At 47.1% G+C, this 27,500-nt stretch overlaps 1 protein-coding gene across 1 annotated transcript in view; it reads left to right on the top strand.

Annotated features, from left to right (window-relative positions):
• Positions 1–27,500, top strand: part of grin2da (glutamate receptor, ionotropic, N-methyl D-aspartate 2D, a) — a 148,168-nt gene that overhangs the window by 56 nt on the left and 120,612 nt on the right. The window contains exon 1 of the mRNA XM_034600809.1: positions 1–280. This exon is cut by the window's left edge and continues 56 nt beyond it. The gene's annotated coding sequence lies outside the window, so the exon portion shown is untranslated. The remainder of the gene's footprint in view (positions 281–27,500) is intronic.

Below are 27,500 nucleotides of genomic sequence, written 5' to 3'. Positions count from 1 at the left end.
CGTGCGCGTATTTCTCTCTCTCTTTCCAGAGGGAGGAGAGGAAGAGGAGGAGGAGGAGGAGGAAGAGGAGGCGAGGAAGAGGAGGAGGGGGTGAGATATGTTTTGGTTTCATCCCGAGGAGGACGTTATCCCGCGACACTAGAATCGATCAGGCTCTATATGCCGCAGGAAATGTCCAGCGGAGGGATGGACGGATGGATTGTGGTGCACGGAGAGCAGACGCGGAGAGCGAGCAGAGGAGAAGGGGACGAGACGGAAGAGAGTCGGGCTCCTGAGCACAGTGAGTAGCCTCTTTCCCTCCGTGTGTCTGTCTGAAGGTGAAGATGTTGCGCCGCGGCTCAGACGAACTGTCCCCGGCGTTGCCCTTCACGTCCCGGGCAGCTGGAGGGACGCGGTTCCCCGGAGCTGGCGGTGCGTGCCCGCTGCAGCCCGGGGTCCCTGTGCCCGGGGAGGACGCAGCCGGGCCGGCCGGTGCGCGAGGCTTTGACCCCTCTGTCATTGATCCGCGTGCACGCCGGTGTGGCCGTGCGTGGCTGTGTCTTTTTACGCAGACGCACACACACACACACACATGTAGGGACCGGTGCGCCATCCGTGCCTCTCTCACGCATGAAGTGTGCGCACAAGTTGCAGACAGATGTGACATTCTGCAATTTGACAAACCGGTTGTTGCGCATATGTGCGCTGCGTCCTCCAGAGGGGATCACACCCCCCCTCCCTCCCCCTCCCTCCCCCTTCCTCCCCCCTTCAGTGTTATTAGCTGTAGGGCAGATATCAGACTCAGGATCAGTGAGTGTGTGAGTGTGTGTGTGCACATCAGCAGCTGGTGCACCAGCAAACAGGCCTGTGTGTGTGTGTGTGTGTGTCACTCCCCAGGATAGACAGGGGAAATTGGGATTCAGAACCAGGAATGTGTACCCCCCCCCCCCCCCCCCACCCTCCCCCACAACACACACACACACACACACACCCACCCACACACACACACACACACACACACACACACACACACACAATAACTGAGGGCATGACAAATACAACACACACCTGCACCATGACACAATACTTTGACGTGTGTATGTGTGTGTGTGTGTGTGTGTCTCTGTGTGTCTGTGTATGTGTGTGTGTGTGTGTGGCTGATTCAACAGTTGCCTATATGCTTCTCCTGAGCCCAGTGTGAATGGAATTTGCCATCATGTGGCCGAGACACACACACACACACACACACACACACACACACACTCCTCGTTCCTGTGCGAGTGCTCTGGCTGAAGTGTGGTAATGGAGTTCCATGGCAGAGTGGGAGCTGCTGGTCAGTGTGAAGACTCCTGAAGGTTCATGTTCTTGCTCCTTTTCCTGAGACGGCAGCTGCTCGGATATCGAACATCTAACCTCCACAGTGTAAATATTCCCTCTCTTGCTGAGCGGTGGCTCTTTAAGGGCTCTGCTGGAAGCTGGGAGTAGCCATGCCAACAGTCCATATTCTGTGTTGACTGACATGCTGGACGTGTCTCTGTGACCTCGTGCCCCTTCGTAGTGGAGGAAGAAGTCCTCTCGCTGCCCCGTGTTCCTGCTTCCTCCATTTTGAGTCCGTGCAGTGCCGAGGCAGCAGAGCTTTCACGACGCTGTTTGTGCTCCTCGGTCGATCCAGACCTTTTGTCTGCCGTTAGCTACTTAAGCCGGGACAAGGCGTGATGGATAAAGACGGCGGCTCCCCGGCTGACACGAGCCCCGCTCCATATTCACTCTCGCCCTCCCTTTCACGAGGGCCAGCGCTGCCGAGGCACCGCGGGAGCCCCTGGTCATCCACGCAGCATCACTTCAAAGGGGAAGTGGATGAGGCTGGATTTTCTTTTCATTTAAGGAAACTGGAAATGAAACACGAGGATAATGAAGGCGACCGGGAGCTGCTGGGGGAGACCGTGAAAGACCGAGTGGAAAGGAAGGAACGCAGCTCCATCTCTGATGTTATTTAAAGAGCTGCAAAGACCCAGAACCCAACTGGTACCTGCACCCGAGGGTGACGGCTCAGTTCTGACCCGTGGAAACACGCAGCAGCTGTTCCACACTCAAGCTGTGGATACGGCCACTTGTCGTTGTCCTTGATCGAAATTATGCAGAAAACTTCGAGATACACTGAAGTGTTAAAATATGCAGGTTGGCAACAAACTCAATAAAACGTGTGAACAAATGAGCAGATTGACATTGAACACAGATGTTTCCTCACACAGCACCAGGGCTCTCAGCCAGGTCGTCTCAGGAATTACAGCCACTCTGGATTCAACCACTAATTAGCAGCTTTTAATTGATGCTTCCCTGAACTTAAGAGTTGTTCTCGTCCAACCCGTAGTTTGAATCTCTCCGGGACTCTAACGTGACGTGTTCTTCATGCACATGCTGCTGTAACGTGGAAAGTGAGAATCCACGCTGTCTAACCCTGGATTCTTGCAGAATTGTTTCATATTAATCTTCTTGTCTGGTGAAGAGTTGAACTGAATTTCAATTATTTTAATCATTCCCCAGCTGATATGTTTCTTTGCAGTGTTTTATCTCAAGTTGTGGCAGCTCATTAGAATCCAGGCTGAAGTCGACTGAGCTCGCAGATCGACGCCGAACAAGGTGCAATTAACCAGATTAAGTAAATCAGCCTCGGTGCAGTGAGTTCACTCTACTTGAAGACTAATCAGCCAAATAAAACATTATAACGACACTGACATAATAATAATAAGACATAAAAGTCTAGTATTTGCTTTATAATAAATAATTATTAGAACAAACACAATTGAAATATGCCAATCCGCGTCTATTCAAGCGTTAAACACAAATCTAGATTCTTTAATATTGTGAGATCGGAAGTTGGCGGTTGTTTGCCCCCCCCATTGTAGCCCCCCCCCCATTGTAGTCCCTCCCTTTGTGCAGCTTCAGCAGATGTGTGCGCTCTTCTGAATCACTTACTAGTTGAATGACGGATCAGGGCTATTGATTTTCTCCTTATATGAGAGTAAGGCCATTGTCTAGCTAATGAGAATTTGCTGGGACTGGACCAAACAACCAACCCCTCGTTAAAATGACATCACATTGAACGAGGAAGCTGGTGACCGCAGTGGAAACGGCTTCTACCACTTCACGGCAGCTGAGCTCGATATAGAAGCTTCCGGTCGTTGTTAGTCTGTCGCTCCAGAATGAAATCTGTGGCTGAACCGACGGGAATCGTCCGTCCGTCATCAGATGTGAACACAGATTTCAGATCAGCGTGTTGGACGACCCCCTCTCCACCATCACCACCCAGACTGAGGGAATACAGCGTGATGTGTAATCGTTAACGAGGCTCTTCACCGACGCACCTCATGTTCCTGTAATTCAGCCCCAATCGTGATATTTGTGAAGCTGAGCGTCGGCTCTGTCACTCAACTCACTGTGAAGGCTGCGGATCATGAAAGAATGAAATGACTGAAAAGGAGAGCAGGATATTAGAGTCAGGACGGAGACAAAGACAAACCACTTCTCCATGATCCCACTTCGGTCGTGAAACTCTGCAGCAACAAATGAGCACAAATCATTCAGTCCTGCAATATTCATGCTGTTTGCAACATGGCTGCAGCAGAGCCTGAGATTTAAAGCAGCTCTTTGTGTGTAAGCAGCAACTAACGTCTTTTTTATTAAGAACCACAGACTGGAAAGACATTTTCTTCTCAAGTAAAAGGACGTCGGAGGAGAACTTGATCTTTAAATGATATTTAACTTCAGACGGTTTCTTTAAATGCACAGGGAACGATCCAGATGTTGAATGTTCTCTGTACTTCATCGGTTAAAGGCCGAAACCTCTTCTGGACTCCGGTGGCCTCACAGGCGGCTGTGGCTCAGGAGGTTGAGCGGGTCGTCACCTGACCTGAGGGTCGGTGGTTTGATCCCAATCCAAACTGGATGCCAACGCGGCCATCTTGTGCCGATGACGGCTTACAGTTTTGAGTCCATCTCTGTACAGACTGTTTTTAACTTCATGTTTTTAACAGAGTCATTTCCTTTTGATTTGAGCCACTTTAAAACAGCAATTATGTTTAGACAAAGTTATTTTATGCTCAGAATAAAGTGATTTGATTGAGTCTCAAACTGTGTGATGTCATCAATAAGAAGTTGCCGTGAACTGCGATCGTCCTTTAAACTGCGACGACTCAGCGTCTTTGGCTCGACTCAGAGAACAGGTTGTAAAATTACCTTTCAGAAAGTGTGAAGCCGACGGGGTTTAGCAGCAGCTGGTGGCTTGTTAGCCGACCGCTTGTGATTTACGTGTTCGATCGAGTTCGGCGTCTGTTATCAGCCACCTGTAAAATGAGGGGTCGGGGGGGGGGAAGATGGACCGAACGTGGAATGGAAAGAGACGGGGGAAGGAAATGAAGGAGGACAGGGAGGGAGCGGAGGAAAGGACGTGTGAGGAGGAGAGGGAAGGAGCGAGCGCAGAGGAGGAATCGTCCACTGTGCGTGAGGGAGCAGTGTGAGACCTGAGCCTCCCTCTGTTTGAATACAGCAGTAGGACTTGTCGTGTGTCATCACTTCCCACAATCCATCACAGCGTAGTGGCGGCGAAGCAGAGCCACGGGGAAACTGTCCGTCTCTCTCTCTCTCTCTCTCCGTCTCGCTTCCTGTCGTCCTCTCTCGCCCTTTGTCTCCGTCTCTGAACCACAATCACACAGTGACATCATACCCAGGCTCAGTGACTTCAGCCATTTTGGGGACGTTTTTCTAGGAAACGACTTTACTCTCGTTTCCTTTTCTTCTTTCATGTTGTTTGAGCTTCCTCTCGTTTCTCCTCCTCCCTTCACATGTGTCATGTGCTCCCTCTCTTCTTTGACGTTACTTCCTCATTTCTTTCCCTTCTTTTGTTTAATTCTTCACTTTTCCTTTCCTTCCTTCCTTCCTTCCTTCCTCAAATCTTTCATTTATTCCTCCTCCTTCCTTTCGTCCCAATTCCTCTCTTCCTCTCATTTCCTCTTCCCTTTAATCTCCCATTCCCTTTCTTGTTCTTCCTCCTTCTTGGCACACTCGTCTTCCCTTCCTTCCTGCCTTCACTCCCACCTTCTCTCCTTCCTTCCTATTTCCTTTTCTTATCTTCTCCCTATTTCCCATCCCTCTTTGCTCTCTCCTTGATTCCTCTGCGCCCATTTATCCTCCCTCCATTCCTTCCTCCTCTTCATCCCCCTTTCTTTCTTCCTTTACTGCCCTCCATTTGCATATCCTTATTTACTCCCCTTACTTCATCCCTCCATCATTCTTTCTTTCAACTGCTATCCTCTAATCCTTCCTTAAGTCTACACTCCCCTCTCCCTTCCTCTTTATCCTATCCCCTTCTTTCCTTTCCTTCCTTTTCACATTTGATCCCTATCTGCTCCTTTCCTCCACATCTCACATTACACCTCTCCTTCCCTCCGTTATTCATGTCTTCTCCTCTTCCTCATTCCTCCCCCCTCCCCCCCCTCCCTCTTGCAGCCACAACATTCATATCTGCTGACTTTTTTCATTCTCTTCCTCTTTATCGCCGCGCTCCATCGGCCCCTGTGAACGGCTGCCTGAGAACAAGGAGATGAATGGAACCGCATTTATCCCAAGGTGTGTTTCATCAAGAGCGGACATGACACCCCCATCTCCTGGGCCCCGCCCATCACACACACACAGACACACACACACACACACACACACACACACACACACACACACACACACACACACACACACACTCTGGCCGGTGTCAACCCAGTGAAGAGGGAGGAAAGTGGACCAGTGTCAGATCGGGAGCGATTGGTGATGAGGTGGAGGAGTGAAGGACGGAGAGAGGAAGCAGAGAAAGAAAAGAAAGAGTTATGGTGAAGAGGGAAGGGAGGAGGGGGAGTGGACGAGGAGAGGAGGGTAGGAAATAAGGAGAGGAAACAATAGATGGAAAAAGGTAAAATGGATGAAAGAAACAATTTGCAGAAAATGAGCGCTTATTGTATTTGTTTGCCGACTCGTCTTTAAGTTATTTTTTGAGCCTCTGGTGTTTAACATCCATTTATTGATTCCACGTTCAATGTGAAATCTTGTTTACGTGGATAAATGTAGAATTCACCTTTAGCTCAGTGGAGAATATCTGTGTGTGTGTGTGTGTGTGTGTGTGTGTGTGTGTGTGTGTGTGTGTGTGTGTGTGTGTGCGCGGCGCTGGACAGGTTCTGTGGGTTTATCTGAGCTTTTCACTGATGCATCTGGAAAAACACAATGCTGACGAGAGCAGAAATCTCTGAGACCAACGCAGTGAGCTGGAAAAAGCCCCAGAGCTCCACGGAGCTGGGAGCTGATTAGCATTAGGAATATTTTTTTGTGGATTTATTTGAGGTGATGGAGAAAGTTTTGCTTCTCAGCAGAACAACAGCATTTTGATGACTTTTCATTTTACTGAGTCGGCTCTGGTCGAGGTAACAAATACCCCCCCCCCCCCCCCCTCGCTCTATTCTCGTTCTCCTTTGATACAGTACAACGCTCCATCCTGTTGCAGACTCGGCAAACTTGTATTCGTCTAAAAGGGACTGTTATGATTTTGTTATGCTCTTATCTGACAACCTTCTCTGTTGTCGGTAAAAAACAATTCCCAATTTCCAGTTTCCCATTTCACCCGATGGTCGATCTTCGGTCCAAGTTCAGATTAATGGAAAACATAAAGTACATTTGTTTTGTTGACGAATCCCAGAAGCCCAAACTCGACTTCTCCACTGTCCCTCGGATAAAAACTTAATGATGACGAAGCAGAAATTCTCTCTTTCGCCACGATGAAGTCTCTCAGTCTGATAATATAATAATCTGTGTTTAAAACACATGTCACCTTCGATCCTGGTCTTTGTTTTGAAGACCAAGTAAAGACAATCAGTTCTTTAGTTTTTTTACAATAGTAGCAGTATCTTATATTCATAAGTATCATTATTACACTGTCATTTAAAATCAAATATAGACATATTTATTACAGCCGCTTTAAAGTGTTTTTATTGGTTATTATATAATACAAACATACTTTAGATCATCATTACACCATTCTGCTTTATTTAGTTTAGCTTATTTTCCCCTCTGAACAAAATTGTATAAAGAAAAGAACTCTTAACATATAGTAACTGCACATTTACCCCCTGTGGTGAGAGGAGGCTTCACCATCTTAGTTACAGCTTCTCATGTAAATATGTTGATATTCAAATCCCCAAATCAGTTTCTTTCCAGTAATTTCACGTCCTTTTAATCTTTCGATCAGTCCACTGATACTTGAGTTTTAATTATGAGCAGCACAGATGCTACAGATGTTGAACGCTCCCTGAGAACAAGCTCCTCAGAGATCGGGAGGTTTCTCTACAGAACACGTGGCAACGTTTTCTGCTTTCTGACATTTCAACAGACGGATGTGGAGAAATAAGAAGTGGGTGATATGCAGCAACATTTCTGGGCCAGACTCAAAACCAGGACATCCCATTTACACGGTGCAACAGACACCAACAAGCAGTTGCAGCTGCTGCAGTGTCGCCTGCTTCTGAACACAAGATCTGCTGCAACACGTAAAATGTTCTCGGAGGAAAAGTGTCTCCGAGCGCAGGGCTGAGCTGCTTCTCCTCATTTGGTTTTTCCTCCCGTCTGGGTCAGGTGCCGCGCTAATCCCTCACTTGGGATTATCCCAGCAGCTACATCAGATATCCCAGGAAGACGTGTCGGAGATCACGTGAAAAGGCGGCGGCGACAACATGAGCGAGGCAGCTGGAGAGGAGGAGGAGGAGGAGGAGGAGGAGGAGGAGCAGACGAAGGGGGGGGAAACAAAAGGACATTCAGAGAAACATTCTGGAATGGAAGCGGACTAACCGGGGACTCACCGGGCCGGCCTGTCGCTGTAAACCTGCATCAGAGGATTAATGTGACTGGAGCCTGCTGGGGGGGGGGGGATTTGCACCTGTAACCTCACCTCGTGTAGCAGTCGGAGTCGAGGCCAATGGGGAGCAAGAGTGAGGAGGAAAGGATGAAGAGGAAAGAAAGGAGGGGGCGAGCTGCACCTGTAGCGTTGCATCACCTGAGGGTCGTTTGTAGTCTCTCTCTCTCTTCTCATCCCCTCTCTCTTCCTCCTCCTCTCTCCTCCCATATTCCCTCGCTCCCTCCTCGCTCCCTCCTCTCTCCCTCCTTTGCTCTTCCACCAGCCGGTGGGCTCGGCCTCGGCTGCCTGTTCCCCTGCAGCCACACTCCTGCCCCTGTGGGCTGTTAGCCTGCAGCCAGCCTGGCTTCACCTCTCGGCTCAAGTCCGTGGTGAGGAGCTTCGGAGAGGGAGGTGATTCTTGATATGCTGTGTCCGTGTCAGCCTGCCTCACAGTCACTGCTCCGTGTGGATCCTCGCCGCTCGCCACTCGCCGCTCGCCGCCCGTCAAGGCTGCAGCGACGACTGCGCAGTGAATGCGATGGAGTCAATTAGGCAGAGTTTGAATCCCTGCAAAGGTCCCGCAGGCGACGCCGAATGACTCACACTCTCCTCTTTGCTTAAAGACTGCTGCCGAGGTGCAGGCACGCAAGGCACTTAGCCTCCAGCTGCTCTGTGGCTGGCGGAGGTGTCTCACTGTCTCATGCGGTGGTGGACAGGAGGGGACGTTTACATCCACGACACAGAACTACACGACTTCTCACCATCTTCAAGTCAAAACAGTCCTTTTTTCAGTGGCTCAACACTCGTGGAATCTGTGTCACATCGTGTGTTTCTACACTTCAGAATCCAAACTGACTCAGCGACTGTGGGTGACACTAATTATTCAGTGTTTCCAACCTGTTGTTCGTCTTTCTGCGGCTAAAATAACTGTTTTGACTCGACACTGACGGACTCTGTGCTGTTAGAGGGACAAATTATACAAAGGTTAAAATGTCCTGTGCTAAATTTAGACGGGACGCATGTGGAAACACTCCATTATATCTCACCCAGGCAGACATTTCTCTGCGGTTCAGGCTCATGTCCCATTTCATCACGAGGCTCAGGGATCATAAAGTGCTGCTGTACGTCGAATCCATTGGAATTGATGTGTTGATATTAGAGAAGGCAAACATGCAAAGTTCAGGAAGGAGCAGCAGCAGGAAACCTGAGTGTTAAAACCTCTTCTGGTTCCTTTGGCCCTGCTGTCGGAGCTCGTTTGACATTCCCATCACTCTCACCTGAGGAACGGTCGGCTCTTTCTGGAGGGTTTTTTAAAATTTGGTTCCATACTTCGGATGCTGTGAGGAAATGTCAGCTCGGGCTTGATGGCTGTGCTCCGGTGAAATGACACATTTCTTTGGTCTGATGCAGGGAAGGTGTCTTGATCCCCTGTGTTAAAAAAAGAAAACCTACATTCTCCAATTCTATATATCGATGATGCACAATTGTACATCTCTATTAATCCAGATGACAGATGACAGTTAGTCGCTCTCGGCTCACGTTCAAATCTTCTTTGTGTTGCTCAACACCAGGTGTATTTTTTTCCAGCTGTTGCAAAACTATTGACAAATGTCAGTCTCAATCTGTCCGTGTGTAACCAGATTTGATTTGAGGAAAATATCTTCAAATATGTATTTAGATTTGAAAGTGTATTTATATCTGTAAATGTGAAGACAGATCTGGAAACACATGCACGGAGATTAACGGCTGAAACTGTGTTTATTGCTTCAACAGCTGAAAATCAGTTTTTTTCTCCACGTGACTTCTGCTTCACTCGTTCTGTGGCAGATCTGCAGTCGTGTGCTCAGCTATGTCGTCAGAAGAAGCTCATAATTACACATTTTCAATATGACGGTTATGATGCATCAGCGTCAATACATTCTGCGTTGAGACTGAAAGATAATCGTGGCTTAATAATAACTCACATTAAAGTAGAATAAAAAGTCTCTTTCTTTGCCGCCCAGCTGCTCTCGTGGTATTTGTGTCAGCAGAGGTGAAGAATGACTTTGACATTTCCGTCACACGCAGCTTCAGTGCAGCCGTGAAGCCACAGAAACACACGTGTTGCAGCTCCGCGCGCAGGAAGTGGCTCATCCAGCTGCTGGGGAAACAATGGCGATGCAGCTGTTTCATTCCCCTCTCTCTCGGAGGAAGAACCGCTGGTTGTAGTGTAATTTAATTGTCCTCGTCTTCCTCTGCGGCTCCGGAGCCTTTTGCCCGGGGCTGTTCCTGCAGACGCCCCCTATCTGCCCTCGGCCCTGCAGGCTAATAGGGAGATAAGCATCCTTTGCGTGAGGAGATCTCTTTGGTTTTACCTAAATCCCTTCTAATTTGCTCATTCTGCCTCCTTTGCTATCGCCCCTTTGTTCCCACTCGGCAGAGATGGAAAATGCCGTCACGTAATCAATCAGCTGTTTGCACTTCAGAAACTTTCCTGCAGCTCTGCCCTTTATTTTTTTTTGTAATTGCTGCATGAAAAATACAGATTCAAGGTTATTTTATTTCCCGTAGCTTTCCCTGCTGCCGATGTGACCCTGGTGTAAGAGGCTCCTTGTAATATTAGAGAATTAAAAGCTTATTATTCCGCTGCACCGGATGAGAGCGTCGGGTTTTTAACCTGAAAGTGATGTTTCCGCTGCTCCTGCTTGTGTCAGAGGATTTAAAGTCGACTGGTGAGCTGCTGCTTTTGAAACCCTGCGTCTACACAGCTTCCTGGAGGTTCCTGTTTTCTGCAACGCTCTTAATTGCATATGGTTGTCTGATGGTTGCCTGTTAGAGGTAGGTGTGTTGCTCAAAGGAACCCTGGCAGTATGAGCGGTGGCTTCACCAAACTGTGTCAACAAAAGAGCCTGATTCTGCATTTTTCTGTCCGAACGCAACCTGAGGAGAAAGTGTTTAGTTTCCAAGGTTCCAGAGTCGCCAGCTTCACTTCTCTGACCTCAGAGGAAAGTGACCTTGAGAGTTTGTGTGTGTTCAGTGTTTCCTGCGTCCTCAGAAGATCCAGTGTGATTGTCTCTGTGTGTGTGAGGTAAATAATTCACAGGTTCTCAGTCCAGCGGAGCAGATCAGTGACTTCAGGGCAGCTCCTCTGTGACAATAGTGTTTGGACGGCAATTTAAAAACTGTGGAGGAAGATGGTTCTGTTAAATGATTCAAAACAATAGTGATACGCAGTGTTTTTATTAAAAAGGTGCAGATATACAATCTGCTTTCAGCTGAAATTTACACTCAGAATATAAAGAAATGATAACAGAGGTGAAAAGAACGTTCAGCGATTAACATCAATATCCATTAACTCAATTATATGAGCTTTGCTATCAAACAGCTTTAATGAGCTAAATGTGAATAAATGTATCGAACCACTAATTCCATCGTTTCACCTTTGTCTTTATTCTTTTTGGGGACAGTTTGGACTTTTGGACCAATCACAGGAAGCAGAGACGGGACAGATTTATGTCAGACTCTTTATTCTTCTCTCTAAATCTCTGCGATGTGAAACCAACCGGATCAAATGAAACAAGGGAACAAAGCTTGGGTCAGACTCTTAGGAAACAGTCGTAGTGATTTCCTCTCAGCCAGAAAGAAGCACCAAGTCTGTTGATCATTTGTGTTTTAACATCGTTCCTATTTAATCGTCCCCCTTTCTCCACGTTCTGTTGCCTGACCGACAGTTTTTGAACAGCTGTGTGCAGATGTTGTAACGACACGGTGGTCGAAGATGAACTTGATGTTGCTTCAGTAAATCAGAATCCTTCGTCGTGTGACTGAGGGTCAAGGACCAGGCGGAGCCACGAACTCCAGACGTGATGATGTAAACATGACGTCTGTTTTGCAGGTGTGTCAGCCGCTGCTCTATTTTCCCCCGACTTGTTTTTCAAAGCTTCGCGTCTGCGTCCGTGGCTGCTCCCCCTCTTCCTCTCTTCTCTAACAGGCAGCGACACCGGATGACAACGGCAGACAGCACCGGGTAGATCTCTGTCCCCACATCACCTTTGGCAAATCTCCTTATTTTGCCTTCACCTGTCTTCCTGTCGTCTGACTCCGTGTCCCCCCTCTTTTTGCCCGTCTGAGCCCCACTTCCTGTGTTTGTCTGTCAGCCTCTCTTCATCCAGTGGTTCTGCTGAGCTTGCACACGCCCTGTTGCTCGTCTGCACGGTCTCTCGTCTTTATGGCACGTTTTCATTTGGCTCGATGCCCTCTATGGGTTTTAATGATCCTGCAGAAAGAATCCAGGTGATGTGTCACAGCAGGAGGCCTCGGTGTCAAACAGCTGCACCGTGGATTCTGCAGAGTTCCTGTGATGTGGTTTAATCCTGTGCACGTTTTAATTGAATTTTTCAGCTTTTATGTCATCGTGTTGGCCTCCCGTCCTTTTTTTTTGAGGCTAGCTTTGGTCCTAACAAGTAGTTTTAGCATTAGGCGACTTAAGCTCTCCCTTCGCTGCATTTAAGAAAACATTTAACAAGTTTTTCTGTTCATCTATAGAATAAGAAACCCAGCCATGGCCCTCACTGCTTAGTTTACCTAGTAATTCTATCTTATAAAAATCCCAAGTGGGATGTTAACGTGATTAAAAACGTGATTTTTGCCGCTGCAGGACTTTGATATTCTTCACGATTTGTATCTTTACTTCGAGAGGAAAGGAGACTACATTGTGTAGCAGCACATGCACGCTGTGCGTTCTGTGCAACAACAAGTCTCGACTGACGAAACAGTTGCATAAAAATGCAAAATCACAGCGAGGTTTGCCGCCCAAATCCGTGTTTCTGGGTCTCCTGCTGAGATGTTAATCAGGAGAATTAATTGAGAGCATTGTTGTGACAAAGCGCTGTAGATGCAGACGAGATAAACCTCGGCGCGGGTGGCGGCGGCGGCGGCGGCGGCGGCGGCGTCTGCCAGCCTGGTCATCATTAGTGCTAATCTCGCTGGCGCCGTGTACTGGCATGGAAAGTGTGGGTCAGCATCACAAGCAGCACGTCGCAACCGCGGCTAATTGGCTCCAGTGAGCGTCGGAGGGGCAGTGGTACTTTTAGCTCCGCTGATTACATGGAGGGAAGCGGCAGAGGGATGACTGGTGAATGTTAAGCAGGAGGAAGCAGTAAACGTATGAAATTTGTATGATCTCTTCAGCATGAAGCGGCTGAACATCCACACATCGTTCTCCTCCTCCCTCGTCCGGAGGTGACTCCTCAGCGGTGTTCGGTGTTTGGTGCCACTCGAGCAGCAGGTTGTTCTCTTCCTGGTCACGTTTCACTCTTCTCTCACCTCTGGCTTTTCCACTGGATACTTTAAAATATCTTAAGATGTAGGTTCTTGTCTCCGGCTGCAGGTTTGAATAAAAAAAATCAACATCTCTGGAAAATATTCTGACGATATCTTTCCTCCGTTGCATTTACTCCAGGATGGTTTCTCTCTTTTTATCTTTCAACCCTGGGGTCCTCATCTGCCCGGCTGCAGATTAGCACATTAGCTGCAGGGCTACAAGGAAACATTTATTGTTCAATTTTCTTTTTTCTTCTCCTGAACACTTATTAAATTACAGTAAGGACGACATGTGGGGGCGGGGGGGGGGGAGATTTACGTCTTCACCAGGAACCAGTGGGCTGGGTGGTCAGTGAGAATTTACAAAATCATAATTTATTGACAATAATAAATCAGCAACATGGAGTGAATATAAACATGTAGGTCACAAATCCTCTCCTCCATGTTAGTGGATGGGACGCAGGCTAAAACTAATAAGTCAAAGTGCACGTTAAATACGTTTTTCTCAAAGGTTTCCGGGATCTTTTGTAGTTTGTTCAAGATCTCGTTTATCCAGTAAGTTTGGTTTTGGCGAAACATCACGACCGAAACGTTTGACTGACTTTGTTAACGTCCCTCAAAACGTGTCCCTGTTTCCTCCTTACTTCAGATGTCCACTCTTTATTGACACCCTGTAAAGAAGCTGAGTTCAGATCGCTGTGGTTTCAACAAACTAAACAGGAGTATTTTCCATTTTAGCCGTAAAGAAAAGCTCAGCGAGGGATGGATGCTTCAGAACGGTCTGCTGCAGAAAAACTACCAGCTATCATTCAAAATGTCACGCTCTGTATCTCACTTCTTCTTCTTCTTCTTCTTCTTCTTCTTCTTCTTCCTCCTGAACTCCAACCTCCTGTTTACTCTGTCGTGCATTTTGCATCCGTTTCTCTTCTCAGCGACTTCTCGCTTATTCCTCAGCTTCTCCTTTCCCGTCTTTTCATCCAATTATTTCCGCGCCCTCCCTCAGATTCAGGATAATGTCGATGCTACAGTATTCCTGAGCATTCGTAGCTCTGGAGAGGTTCCTGCTTTAACTCGATCTTTTTAGCCGTAGCATAAATACAGCGTGACTTGTGGGACAATCGATACATCCCTGAAACCCATTTTCATGATGAATTCACCGGCCAAACCACTGCTGGAAACTGCCAAAGGAGGCGGCTCCCACTGGACGTCAAAGCTAATCTCATGAATTTGCACATAAATGGACTCGGTATATAAAGTAAACAACAATATGCCCTTCGCTGTGGAGAAGACGGCGAAACGGCTGAATGTCAGATAAGAGAACACAACCATTTTTTTGGGACACTGGAGGTCAAAGCTGCTCAGGAAACATTTTGCATGCGGCCTCGTGCTTTTTACTCAGAACTGCAACAGGAAGAGTTTCTCATTTTCTCCAGTAATGGGCTCATTCTCCACCCAGCAGACGTATTCACGACCGAGTGACCTGTGGCTTCAGGTTGAATCGTCTGTATTAGAATGTAATGAAAATACAGGAGGACGGGAGGCGGATTCTGCAAATTGAACAAAGTTTGTTTGAACTTTCTGGATAAACTCAGTTGTGTCTCAGTTCAGGAGCTGCGTCACTCGGTCTCCGGAGGCCAGGCAGAGACGTCTGAGTCCTCTGCAGGATGCATCCTCTGCCAAGATGAAATATTCTATGGATGATTTCCTCTTTGCACCATCAGCTTGTCCCACTGGCAGTTAGCTCCTTAGCGTCGTCACTGGTGCATCCTGGGATAGGCCGAAGGATGCGTTCGTCGGCCACATTTGAAGGAGCCTTCGTTATATATACTATTTTTGTGTCAAACTAATGTTTCTCTAGTCACAGGTATAAGTTGAGAAATCCTCAAAGTGCCTCCAGCTCTTGATGTCAACACATCTGTCTCCGTGACAACTGAGATAAAAATCGTGCAATGAAAGCTTTTAAAAAACCCCAGAGCGAGTGAACCTTTCTTCAAATTATCCGGCAAATGTCTTTTTGACTTTAAAGCATTTTCGACTTCAGGTGAAACCTTATCCGCAGATTTAATGAATGATAAATAAGAAGCATTAACTACCAGCCAGACGTTCGTTCATCCGACTCCCCGAGATGAGACGGGAGATAACGAGCGTTCGGCAGCGACTCGTCCGAGGCAGCTTCAGACGTCGGCCCGGGTTTGGCAGCGTCCGGCTCCAAGGTCACACCGAGGGCCGGCAGCGCCTGATTGCCAGAGACAGAGTCATTTGCTTGGCTCGTAATTTGCTTGGCTGTCGTCCTTGCATCCTGCCCAGACCTGAATTCTGAACATTGCCCAAAGTGAAGCGAGGAATCCCTCCTTTATTCCTGTAGCTGTGTGCAGCCGCCTGCAGAATAAAGATCAGTGTGCTGGGGGGTGTTGATGCAGCAGGTTCTGCTCGCTGGTGTCTCCAGCCTCTGGCTCTGCTCGCTCCCAGTGCAGGTTCCAGTGCAGGTCCCAGTGCAGGTTCCAGTGCAGGTCCCAGTGCAGGTCCCAGTGCAGGTCCCAGTGCAGGTTCCAGTGCAGGTCCCAGTGCAGGTCCCAGTGCAGGTCCCAGTGCAGGATCCAGTGCAGGTCCCAGTGCAGGTCCCAGTGCAGGTCCCAGTGCAGGTTCCAGTGCAGGTCCCAGTGCAGGTTCCAGTGCAGGTTCCAGTGCAGGTCCCAGTGCAGGTCCCAGTGCAGGTCCCAGTGCAGGTTCCAGTGCAGGTTGAAGAGCTGAAGCTGTTTTTCCCTTTTTCTGTTCCAAGATAATAAAAACATTAACTTAAAAAGATTCAACCTACATTAGCTTGAGGGGAGATTAGAGTTAATTACTCTGTTTTACTTTTAGTTTCCTGTTCTCTGCAGCAGCGGGAGAAATGTCCTCGATACGTTAAATCTCAGCTGTTTAATAGATGTAAAGGAAAATCACGATTTCTTTAAAAGAGATTTTAAGTTACGGTCAATGCCGAGCTGCTGTTCAGCTCGTGGAGAGTTTGCTGAGTCATGCTCGACTCAAGGACAGGAGATTCAGATTTACATGAAGCGTGTGTGTGTGGGCGATTATGACCAAGATGCAGATTTATCTGTTTGACAGATGATCAGATAATCAGGTCGCTGTTGAAATGTGAGTTCAGGTGTTAGAAGACGTCTTTGTCTGGAGGAAACTGAGCGTTGACAGTGACTCCCTGTTCTGTACAGTCCGATGCTGTTGATGCACATGAGCAGCTCAGGCTCTACTGCATTGCTCAAGGGCACATCAGCACGGTAACAGCCGCCTGGAGCGGGGGCTACTTGTGCCTTTTCTCCTGAAAACCTTCTTTTACTGAATATACTGCCACACTTGAAGTGCTGAACAGATAGACGCTGGAATATCATCTGCAGCTGGAACATTGATGTGTGAAGACTTTGTAACACGAACAAACCACAGCTTCACATTCTCAGACTTCTAAGACTGCCCGACGGCATCAGAGCCATTTGAGGTCGTTGTTATCACACCGACGTTTTTTTCATCTGTTCATGTTTCTGATAAGTTTGGTTTTAATTAGTTATTTGATGTTTTTTTTGTAAGTGTGCACGTCAGCGCCAATGCAAGCTGCAGTTACCCATAATGCCGTTCTCTGCCAAGGTCTGCCATGATTCATCAGGTGCACGTGTCGTCCTTTATCTACTCCCACTGATCGTCAGGCTCACTCCCACTGGAAGCGTCTACTGCATTTATCTAATTAAAAACATAAATATATATCCAATAGTGTGTAAATGAGGTGAGCCCACTTACGCAGTGGCCTTTGTGTGGAGATGATTGTGTGTTTGTGGTGTTCCCCGGGGCCAGTTTGGTCAGATGGTCGTTTAAACAACAACGATGCCACATGATCATCTTTTTATCCCTTTATTGAAGCGCTGAGTTTGCAGAAAGCCCCTGAACAGGCGTCTGTGGGGAGAAGAAAGGAAGTCAAACATTGGAATGGTCACAGGTTCAGCGAACAGTTGCCGCGACTGCTTTGATTTTCTGCCTCGTGATATTACCTCAGAGCTTTGTGTGTTTGTGCCGTTTTCACAGGGTCAACGTCGGGGGGGTCTCTGAACAAAAAGCCTTTCACACGCTCCCACTCAGACAAAGTGAACCAAAGCAAACACGTCCTCATTTACACATCCTGCAGACACGGAGCCACGTCAACATTAACTCAGAACCGGGTTTGTTTCCACCTGATGAAGGAAACTCTGAGTGCTGGTTGTTTGTCTGTTTGTCGGCAGACTTATTTCCATTCTTGATGAAAAATCTAACATATTTAAGGGTTGATATCTATGAGTTTGAGCTCCATTGAATTTAAACGTGCGACAGGCTAACAGGCGGAGCCTCGGGTAACGAGGATACGACACAATTACAAGGCGACAAATTACCGTTAGCTGGAATAAAATTGTCGGAAACATTTTGGGTGATGTAAGGACGCAAGTCAACGAGAAACATAACGTAGGTCAAGTTGTTTTTAGACATTTTAATGATGAATTGTTAATTCAATCTTTAAAGGGACTGTTTGTGCTTTACTGAGTGAATTTAACAAACCAAAATTAAAACAACTTTCTTAAAGATGGTAAAAGGTTTTGTAGAAGTGCAGAGAGTTCTTGGTGGATTCTTCATCTCCTTTCACATTCAACATAAATATTCATTTGTGCAACTTTAAGTTAATTTATTTTACTGATTTGTTTGAAATCAGATTTTCATGGTTTCAGATTCAAGCAGCCGACATTTCAATATTCACCCACTCTGTGTGTTGGTCATTACGCACATTTAAAATAAATCAGCTCTCACACTCAAACTGCCGCCGCCTGTTTTGTGTTTTTTTCTCCAGGCTTGAAGCGAGCTCTTATTTTTATTTCACGCTGCCGCTCACGCCAACAGGCGGCATAATTTCAGCTGCGTTTTGTTTATGGGCTCAATAAAACCATCCAGTTATGAAGAACCTCTCACGTCCCGTCTCCCCGTCTCCCCGTCTCCTCGGCTCCTCGGCTCCTCGGCTCCTCTTCCCGTGTGGGGTCTAATGTGCTGCTCCCAGTCGATCTGTTTTCGGGGCTATTTTCTCTCTGAGATGATGGTTTCACGTAATAAAGAACACGATCACGTTCCTGCAGCGTCTCCTCTTGTGATGCCGCTGATGTAAGAGCTGGATCTCGCTGTGTAACTCCGAACATGTGAACCCCCGACATGAAAGCTCCTCACACACGAGCCTTCAGCGTCGAACTCTCAACACTCTGCAGGCGGGACAAAACATTGTCTCCTTTTTTAATTTTGGTTTGAACAAACTGTGCCGATAAGCTTTTATTGTGTTGATTTTTTGGTAATTGCCTCTGCTCCGGCACGAGTCACCACCACGGTTTGTGTTGTGCCTCTTTGAGAACGTCAGGAACAAATCATCCCAGATCCACTCGGCTCCTAATTAGAGCGACGGTGCTGAGAATCAATGAGCGGTTGTATTGCAGCAAAAGCAGCTTCACTTCGGGGACGATCAGGAGGGAATTAAACAACCGTTATTGAAAATGACTGGGCCACAATTTGCACTTTATTTCCCTGCTGCTTACGCCGCAGTGTGTTGAGGTGTTTCAGGAGTAAAGGGGCCAAAAACAATTCAGCATCTGTCGGCTGTTTGTTTATCTGAGTCTCTGCTGCTGCTGCTGATGATGACGTTCGGGGCGTTTGTTTAAATGTCTCCTTCAACCCGACGCTGGATTTGTTTTTATAAACTTTGTGAGTTGTGAGTTGTGAGTTGTGAGTTGTGAGTTGTGAGTTGTGCACACGTTCCAGGGACCAGATGAAGTGGATGCTCCTGCTCTCCCTTCATTCAACTCTCCATAGATTTTGAAATATTCCCTTTTGTTTACTTTACTATTTGTATGATGGACAGTTCCACATAGTTCATATATTAAACAATGACCCCCCCCCCCCACTGATCACAGATCTTCAGTTCTAGAGATGGTTCTCTAACATGTTCGATGATGAAGCAACACATGTGTTAATTGATTCAGGTAAATAATCTGATCATTGTTGCTGTATATGATACGTTACTGTGTTATGAATATGAATATATAGTGAAAGCTGGGTTGTGAGGCTGGATGAGTTCTATGAGGTTTTGGTTTTTATTCTCTTTCCCTGTTTTCTGTCTCCGGAACGGTTGGAACATCAAAGCCAGTTCCTTTGTTGTTGTCGTTCACTGACGACATTTGAGTCGGAGATAAAAAGATGAGCGTGAGATACGAGTTCAGTATTTCATCTTTTATTTCCTGGTATTTACACCTAGATTTATTAAACGACTGAGGACGTTGCAGCTTTTTTTTAATCAAAGCACATTTCAAGATAAGAAATCACAGGCACAGGTTGTTTTAAAGTAAATAGATTTATTATTTGCTCGCACCAAACATTCTTCATGTGTGATTTGCTCTCGCCGCCGCAGCCTCCTTCCTTCTCTCCTTCCTTCTCTCCTTCCTTCAGGTGTCTCCTTCCTTCTCTCCTTCCTTCAGTTTCCTCCTCAGCAGTTGGTTGTTGTTCTACTGGGTGAAGACCCATCGATCGACTCGACCGGGCTGAAACCCTCCACCTTTCCCCCCCGATGAAGTCCTCCGTTGTGCTGGCAGTGTGTTGTGGGTCATTGTGTTGCTGCATAATGAAGTTCCTCCCGACTGGTTTGGCTGCATTTCTCTCCTCACTGGCAAACGGCAGACGTCTGGATTCACGCTGCCGTCATGAGTGACATCACCGGTACAGATTAGTGCGTCTGGTGCCGAGTCAGACACGACACCACCTCCACTGTGCGTCACGTGTGTTTGTGTGTTCTCCATCACGAGCTCATCCGTTCTCTAACCACACTTAGTTGCGTCGGCCACGACAGGAAGTTTGTGGAAACGGCTCTGATGGATCTTTCCCCTCTGGGAAGCTCTGACCTCCGTGAAGGTCAAACCGTCCATTATGAACGAAAAGCTCCAGGTTTGTGTTTGGATCTGCACCAAATTTCACACAGTCATAAATATCCATCCCATAATAGATCCAATCCGTTTTTGGGAGATGTCCAAAAACTCCAAATGATGAAGTAAGTGGAAACAGTTTGAAGCAGGACGGAGCAGAAAGTCTCCTCCTCCTCTCGTGGACTCTAATGTCGGAGCCGGAGACAGTTTTGACTCCTGTTCAGTCGAACCTGAAAACTTAATGATACTTGTTTCCTCCTTTTGGTTTTTCCATCACCTCCCTTTTGACGTGTCATTAGCAGTCATGTGCTGTCGTCTCTCCTGCCTGAAAGCAGCGCCTGAACGCCTCGTCGTGTCAGACCGCCACGAGCCAACACGGCTGACAACACCTCCAATTAGACTCCAGCTGCACCAAGCATTTAACAGCTGAGGAGAGAAAACTACATTTCACATGCACCTGAATGCATCACGAGTGAGGAATCGTTTAGTTGCCAGTGAACCAGTCACATTCAAGGTCGGTGACCTGCGAAGGTCAACGTGACGTTTGATGTTGTTTTATTTCTCTGCTGTAACGGACCTCAAGAAACAGAAAACTCTCCGTATGAGCTTCAGACTCCGAATCCACCACATCCACATGTGAGCCGCTGCTGCTAACTGCTCGTGGTGACGCCGACAGCTTTACTCCACGCTCGCACAAAAACAGGCTGAAACCAAGATGGCGAGTTTAGTAAAGTGTCTTCAGACGCAGGACGTCACAAAAACTGACAGAAATTGATTGATAATATACTTCTCTGATCTAACGGTGCTACATCTCTCATTTTACCACTTTGACCAAAAAGCGACATGATGTTCGGTGGCTTCAGGCTTTTATTCTACGACAGAGGAAGTTCTCACTCTATTGAACAGACGATTACTTGCTGAAGGAACCTGATGCAGTAAATTCATTAACATTGTCCCTGACACGTGTCTAACTTGTTGATGAGTTGTAGCACAACACTGGAGGATGAGTCACGGTGTGAAACCAGTTCAGACAGTTTATGTGGAACGTTTGGTGTAAACAGTAGATGTTTGACTGAGGAGTGACAGAAAGACTTTTACTCTGGAGGGCCACAGGAGATGTTTCCTGTGTCAGCAGCAGCAGGTGTTAGTTAACAGGACGTTAGTTAACAGGATGTTAGTTAGCAGGACATTAGTTAACAGGACGTTAGTTAGCAGGACGTTAGTTAGCAGGACGTTAGTTAACAGGACGTTAGTTAACAGGATGTTAGTTAACAGGACGTTAGTTAACAGGATGTTAGTTAACAGGACGTTAGTTAACAGGATGTTAGTTAGCAGGATGTTAGTTAACAGGACGTTAGTTAACAGGATGTTAGTTAGCAGGATGTTAGTTAACAGGATGTTAGTTAACAGGATGTTAGTTAACAGGACGTTAGTTAGCAGGACGTTAGTTAGCAGGACGTTAGTTAGCAGGGCGTTAGTTAGAAGGACGTTAGTTAGCAAGATGTTAGTTAGCAGGACGTTAGTTAGCACGGCATTAGTTAGCAGGACGTTAGTTAACAGGACGTTAGTTAACAGGACGTTAGTTAGAAGGACGTTAGTTAGCAAGATGTTAGTTAGCACGGCATTAGTTAGCAGGACGTTAGTTAACAGGACGTTAGTTAGCAGGGCGTTAGTTAGAAGGACGTTAGTTAGCAAGATGTTAGTTAGCAGGACGTTAGTTAGCACGGCATTAGTTAGCAGGACGTTAGTTAACAGGACGTTAGTTAGAAGGACGTTAGTTAGCAAGATGTTAGTTAGCAGGACGTTAGTTAGCACGGCATTAGTTAGCAGGACGTTAGTTAGCACGACGTTAGTTAGCAGGACGTTAGTTAGCACGGCATTAGTTAGCAGGACGTTAGTTAGCACGGCGTTAGTTAGCAGGACGTTAGTTAGCAGGACGTTAGTTAGCAGGATGTTAGTTAACAGGACGTTAGTTAACAGGATGTTAGTTAACAGGATGTTAGTTAGCAGGAGGTTAGTTAACAGGACGTTAGTTAGCAGGAGGTTAGTTAACAGGATGTTAGTTAACAGGATGTTAGTTAGCAGGACGTTAGTTAACAGGATGTTAGTTAACAGGATGTTAGTTAGCAGGAGGTTAGTTAACAGGACGTTAGTTAACAGGACGTTAGTTAGCACGGCGTTAGTTAGCAGGACGTTAGTTAACAGGACGTTAGTTAGCAGGACGTTAGTTAACAGGACGTTAGTTAACAGGATGTTAGTTAACAGGACGTTAGTTAACAGGATGTTAGTTAGCAGGAGGTTAGTTAACAGGACGTTAGTTAGCAGGAGGTTAGTTAACAGGACGTTAGTTAACAGGATGTTAGTTAACAGGACGTTAGTTAGCAGGACGTTAGTTAACAGGATGTTAGTTAACAGGACGTTAGTTAGCAGGAGGTTAGTTAACAGGATTATTATCACAAAACTTGGCGTAAGGATGAAGAAAAGGTGAAGAACCCATTAAATTTTCATTTTCAGAGAATCCTTCCTGGATTTGGGAGACGGGGTCACGAGGAGCTAGTGAATTTAAATATGCTTTTATCGTTGAAGGTTTGAGCTCTTTTATTTATATTTGTATTATTTTGAACATGTTGTGAATATGCTTCGTGATATTTGTCGTACGAAACAGTTTTCAGTAAAATGCTCCAAACTAAAGCAGCGATCACTCAAGTCCCTGGACACGTGTCCCCGTGAAGACGTCCTGACAGGAGACGCATGCGAGCAGACGTTAAACTGGGTTGAACCGTTTGTCATCACTTCTGTTATTGTGAAACAATCATTGCCCGATTGAAACACGGTGCAGGAACCCGACGATGACAAGTGTCGCATCCGCTCGTAATTCTGCTGCAATCTCTGCTCAGTAATCGCCCGGAGAAATTGAATCTCCCCTGGGCTCAGCAGGGGCTCCACCGTATTAACATACCTGCAGCACGACCGCCGATCCTCCCCGGTATCAGTGCAATCAGCTGAGCCGGCGCCGTCTCTCTCAGGCGGCAGCGGGCGACGTGTCACGGGCTCAGATTAACTCTGCAAAGGCATCGAACTACCCCAAGCTGTTTCTCTGTGTTGTCTTATCCTCTCTCCGCGTCCTTTGACAGGCTCGTAAATAATGCAGGAGGACTTTGCTATGATAACTTCCTTGAAGGCAAAGCATGCACACACACACAATCACAATCACACACACACACACACACAATCACACACACACAATCACACACACACACACACACACACACACACACACACACACAATCACACACACACTCCTCCAATTTTGTCTATATATCTCCTTCTATCACTTTCTCAAGCGAGCCCAACTCACTGCAGCTGGGTTTAAATTCACTCTCAGTCTTATTTATTTCGCTCCTTGGTCAGGTTGTCGTGTTTATAGTTGCAGCCTCGCAGCTCAGGGGCTTCGTTTACAGCCCTCGTGTTCGAATGGCGCCTGAAAGAGGCGCACGCCGGCTTGCGTGTACACGTTTGGAAGGATATATAAAAACAAACTTGAGGGGAGGATACTCGCAGCCGAAACTTTACGTCCAAACATTTTCGAGAGCGAAGGAAATCAGAGACGCAGATTGTGATTGTTTCCAGCATTACTTATTAATTATTTGTATTTAAACCAGCTTTTTTTTTACTAAATTCCGTCTCAGCACATCCGTCATCGTCGCAGCTCAGAGGCGAAGGACGGACTCGATGCTACTGACACTCTGTGTTATTTGTGGGGCGCAGAACCGAGGTAGTAACGCAACAGAGACACGCTGCAGGATTCAGAAAAGTCAGGTTTCTACCTTTTCACCGTATTATGCAGAAAATATACTCCAATAGTCTCTTCACCTCCAGACTGTTTAATAATATCTTCCAACATGAATATTTAGTTTTCCTGCTGCAGTGCAAGCCGAGCACACGGGAGTCACTGCAGTGGCTTCGACATGCAACAGGATGATTGGGCCTCAAACATATAAGAAACCGTCTCAGAATAAAGACACACACACACACACACACACACACACACACACACACACACACACACACACACACACACACACACACACACACACACACACACACACACAGATAATGATGCTGCAGAGCTTTACAGGAAGAATCCATGTCCATGAATTAGTGATAGTTGCTGTTTTTTAAGCGTCGTGGTGGAGTTTATGTCTGACACCCGGGCTCCTCATACACGACCAATCTCTTTGCCACTTATTGATTTTTGCTCCCCCCTCCTCCTCCTCCTCCTCCTCCTCAAAGTCCTGAGCAAACACCTGAGTACGAGCATCGCTGTCGAGACGTGAGAGCGATATTACACTGAGACAGGAAGTCGCCCCTCAGGAGATGCTGTCGCTCCCACAGAGTAAAGATGGGTCGCACCAGGGCAGATAGGCCGACATGTTCTTTATGTGAGTGTATCTTCTCTTTGATCGATCATGTATCAATATTTACATGGAAGAAAAAGAAGATTTTGCTCATTAAGTACTAACATATGTTAAGAGAAACCATTGAAATCCACTAGATCCATCTTATTTGAATTTATCCTCTTAGAAATCTATGAAAAGTTGAGAACCACGCTGTCTTGCAATGTTAAATAAAGACTAATCTTGATTCAGATCTGCACTGAAGTTTAAAGGGTTATTTCCATACTGCTCCCTTCCACCGTTTTCTGGTAATAATCCGTGCAGGAATTTTTGTGCAATCTTGCTTAAAATCAAAGAAACAGATGAAAACATAACCTCCTCGGCCGAGGTAATGATTCCAGGGCTCCCGGCCACGTCAGGGGAAATGAAACATGGCGAGCATCCGTTCCCAGATCCCATTGAAACGCATGGTGCTGAGCCAAGTGTAAAAATGATCTTATAGGACAGGGTCTCATTCAAACAGCATGAAGACTCTAGATGATGTTTAAAGTGGAAAGATCCTGAAATATAGAATATAAGTCACAGAAAACATTATAAATTCTCTGGTAGATGATGAGAATATGAACCCAAACTACCACTCGCAGCACCAGACGTCTGTTTGAGGCGTTTGGAAATGAGAGGAAATTAAACACTTTGAAAGTTTGAGTAAAAAGTTCCAGGAATAGTTTCCTATCAGGATAAATCAAGTCCCAGTAGTTGATGTGACGGAGATTTCCTCCATCTTGTTTTTAACCATGTTGACCTGATCCTCAGAGCAGCGGCTGACGGATGGCGACTTGTCAAAGTGACTTGTAGATTACAGCCTCGCTCGCCAGCAGAGCACAGCTGCAGAATATTTGGCTGCGGTTAATATCCCCGCCTGTTTGCTCAAGAGGTTTCAGGCTGTTCCTCCTCTGCGTGCGAGTGCGACATCCAACATCCAAATTGCTGCCTTCATGTAGGTGCTACTTACACTGTGTGCGTCTGGGAGGACAAATTAAATTCTCCTCACCACAGGCGAACAGATGGGTCGCGTAGAGAACGAGTACGATGATGTTACGGGTTGGAGCTGCTTCTAAACACGGAGGCAGACTTTACGTGTCCTTCTCCAGATGCAGTCTACGCAGAACACGAGCGAGGCGTTGACGCCTGACACCCAAGCATCAATTGTCTCGTCACATGCTGCCCCTGGTTAGATCAATTTGTGTAGGGGGGGGGGGGGGGGGGGGGGGGGGGGGTTGTTGCATCGTCCCTGCAACAGACAGAAACTCAATGTGGTCACTACATTTAAAATGACTGAGGAGCAGCTTCAGTTCCTCTGTGATTTGTTTTACTCCAGTTTAAACATTTTGCTTTGGCGTCCGTTTGCTTTCACAACATTTAAGATTTGACGGCCTCATAAATTCGCCCAAACCAGAAAACCTTCAGTTGATATTTTTCATTTTCCCATCACACCCGCCTCCACCTCGGGGGGTTCAGTGGGTAAACGCTTCGCCTCAGAGGCGTCTTATCTGAGTGGAGCAGACCAGAGGACACATTCACAACTCTCAGGTCCAGTTTGCTGACGATCCCGACCCGGCGGAAACCGGACCACGTTTTCTGTCCCTTGTCCAGATTCACGAGGGGATTGAAAACGTCTCGTGGAACAACCAAACGCTCGCAGATAACCACCGACTGCTGCTCTCCGAGCTCTCCGCCTGGAGTCGCTCCTCTGTGCCAGCGACTGGCAGCGTCTGGCCTCTGATGGGCCTCGTTCTCCCACACATGTGAGCGTAAGAGGTCTGAAGCAGATGGTTCCCCTCCTCTGTTTGAACGCTGCGATTTAATCCAGAGCCGTGAACTGCTCGTCTGAGCCACAGTTTGAACATTTGGCTCAAGGCGCTCGTCGTGAATACGAGTCCCGCCCTCTCCTCCTCTTCCTCATCCCAACGGTATTTGTCTTTGCGGCACTTTGAGAGAGTTGACGCTGCAACACGGTGATCAGCTGATGTGTGTGTGTGTGTTTTATTTCTGCAGATAATAAGAGCAGGAAACAGGACTTTGCGTTGGCAGACACTCGTGTTTGACTCAACCTTCTGCAGAGTGTTAGCACAGCCGACTCATCGCTCTCCCTCCTGCTGCTTCTCGGATCAACTGCCTCTTTGCTCAGACGTGTGTGGGGGGGGGTGGGGGGTGTAGGTTGACGGGGGGTTCGTCTTCTTCTTCTTCTTCTTCTTGTTTTCCACCGAGTGCCAGGTGGTTTATTGGCTGCCTGTTTTTTGACTGGCAGCCTCGTGGGCGAATCTGACAGCGGGACGATGAATAGTGTTGAATGATGAATCAGTCTGTTTCCGAAAGGTTTGTTTCTTTCTCCTCGAGCCGAGAGACGGACGAGCTGGTGGAGGTGGAGGACGGGTGAGGGGGAGGGGGGGGGGGGAGAGAGAGGGGGAGAGAGAGAGAGAGGGGGAGAGAGAGAGAGGGGGAGAGAGAGAGCGACGGACTCTGTTACACAAACTGAAATAGCAAAGCTGCTGTTTTCCCCTCAGGATTATTTTTGTTTTTCCTCTTCATCCGTCCTCTCCATCACCCCCCCCCCCCTCCTCTCTCTCACTCCTTCATCCTTACTTCACTTCCTTCCTGTCCTCACCCCTTGCAACCTTTCCTCCCCTCGTCTAGTATTATTCCTTCTTTGGTTTTTATTCCTATTCTAGAGCTCTCACCTCCTTCCTTCCTTCTCTCCTTCCCTCCGCCTCTCTGCTTCTTTCTCCTCCTCATTCCTGCTGTCCTTTCCTTGTTATTTCCTCCTCCTTCATCCTTCCTTTCTTGTTTCCTTTCTTCTTCTTCCATCTCTCACTCTCTCTTCCCTTCCTCTCCCCCTCAGCCAGGTTTCTTTTCTCCACCTTCTATCCCTCG

The sequence above is a fragment of the Hippoglossus hippoglossus genome, chromosome 11 (assembly GCF_009819705.1).
Source record: "Hippoglossus hippoglossus isolate fHipHip1 chromosome 11, fHipHip1.pri, whole genome shotgun sequence".
In the NCBI taxonomy this organism is placed as follows: domain Eukaryota; kingdom Metazoa; phylum Chordata; class Actinopteri; order Pleuronectiformes; family Pleuronectidae; genus Hippoglossus; species Hippoglossus hippoglossus.
The sequence above is the reverse complement of the archived record's forward strand: the minus strand, read 5'-3'. Positions and strand labels throughout refer to the sequence as shown.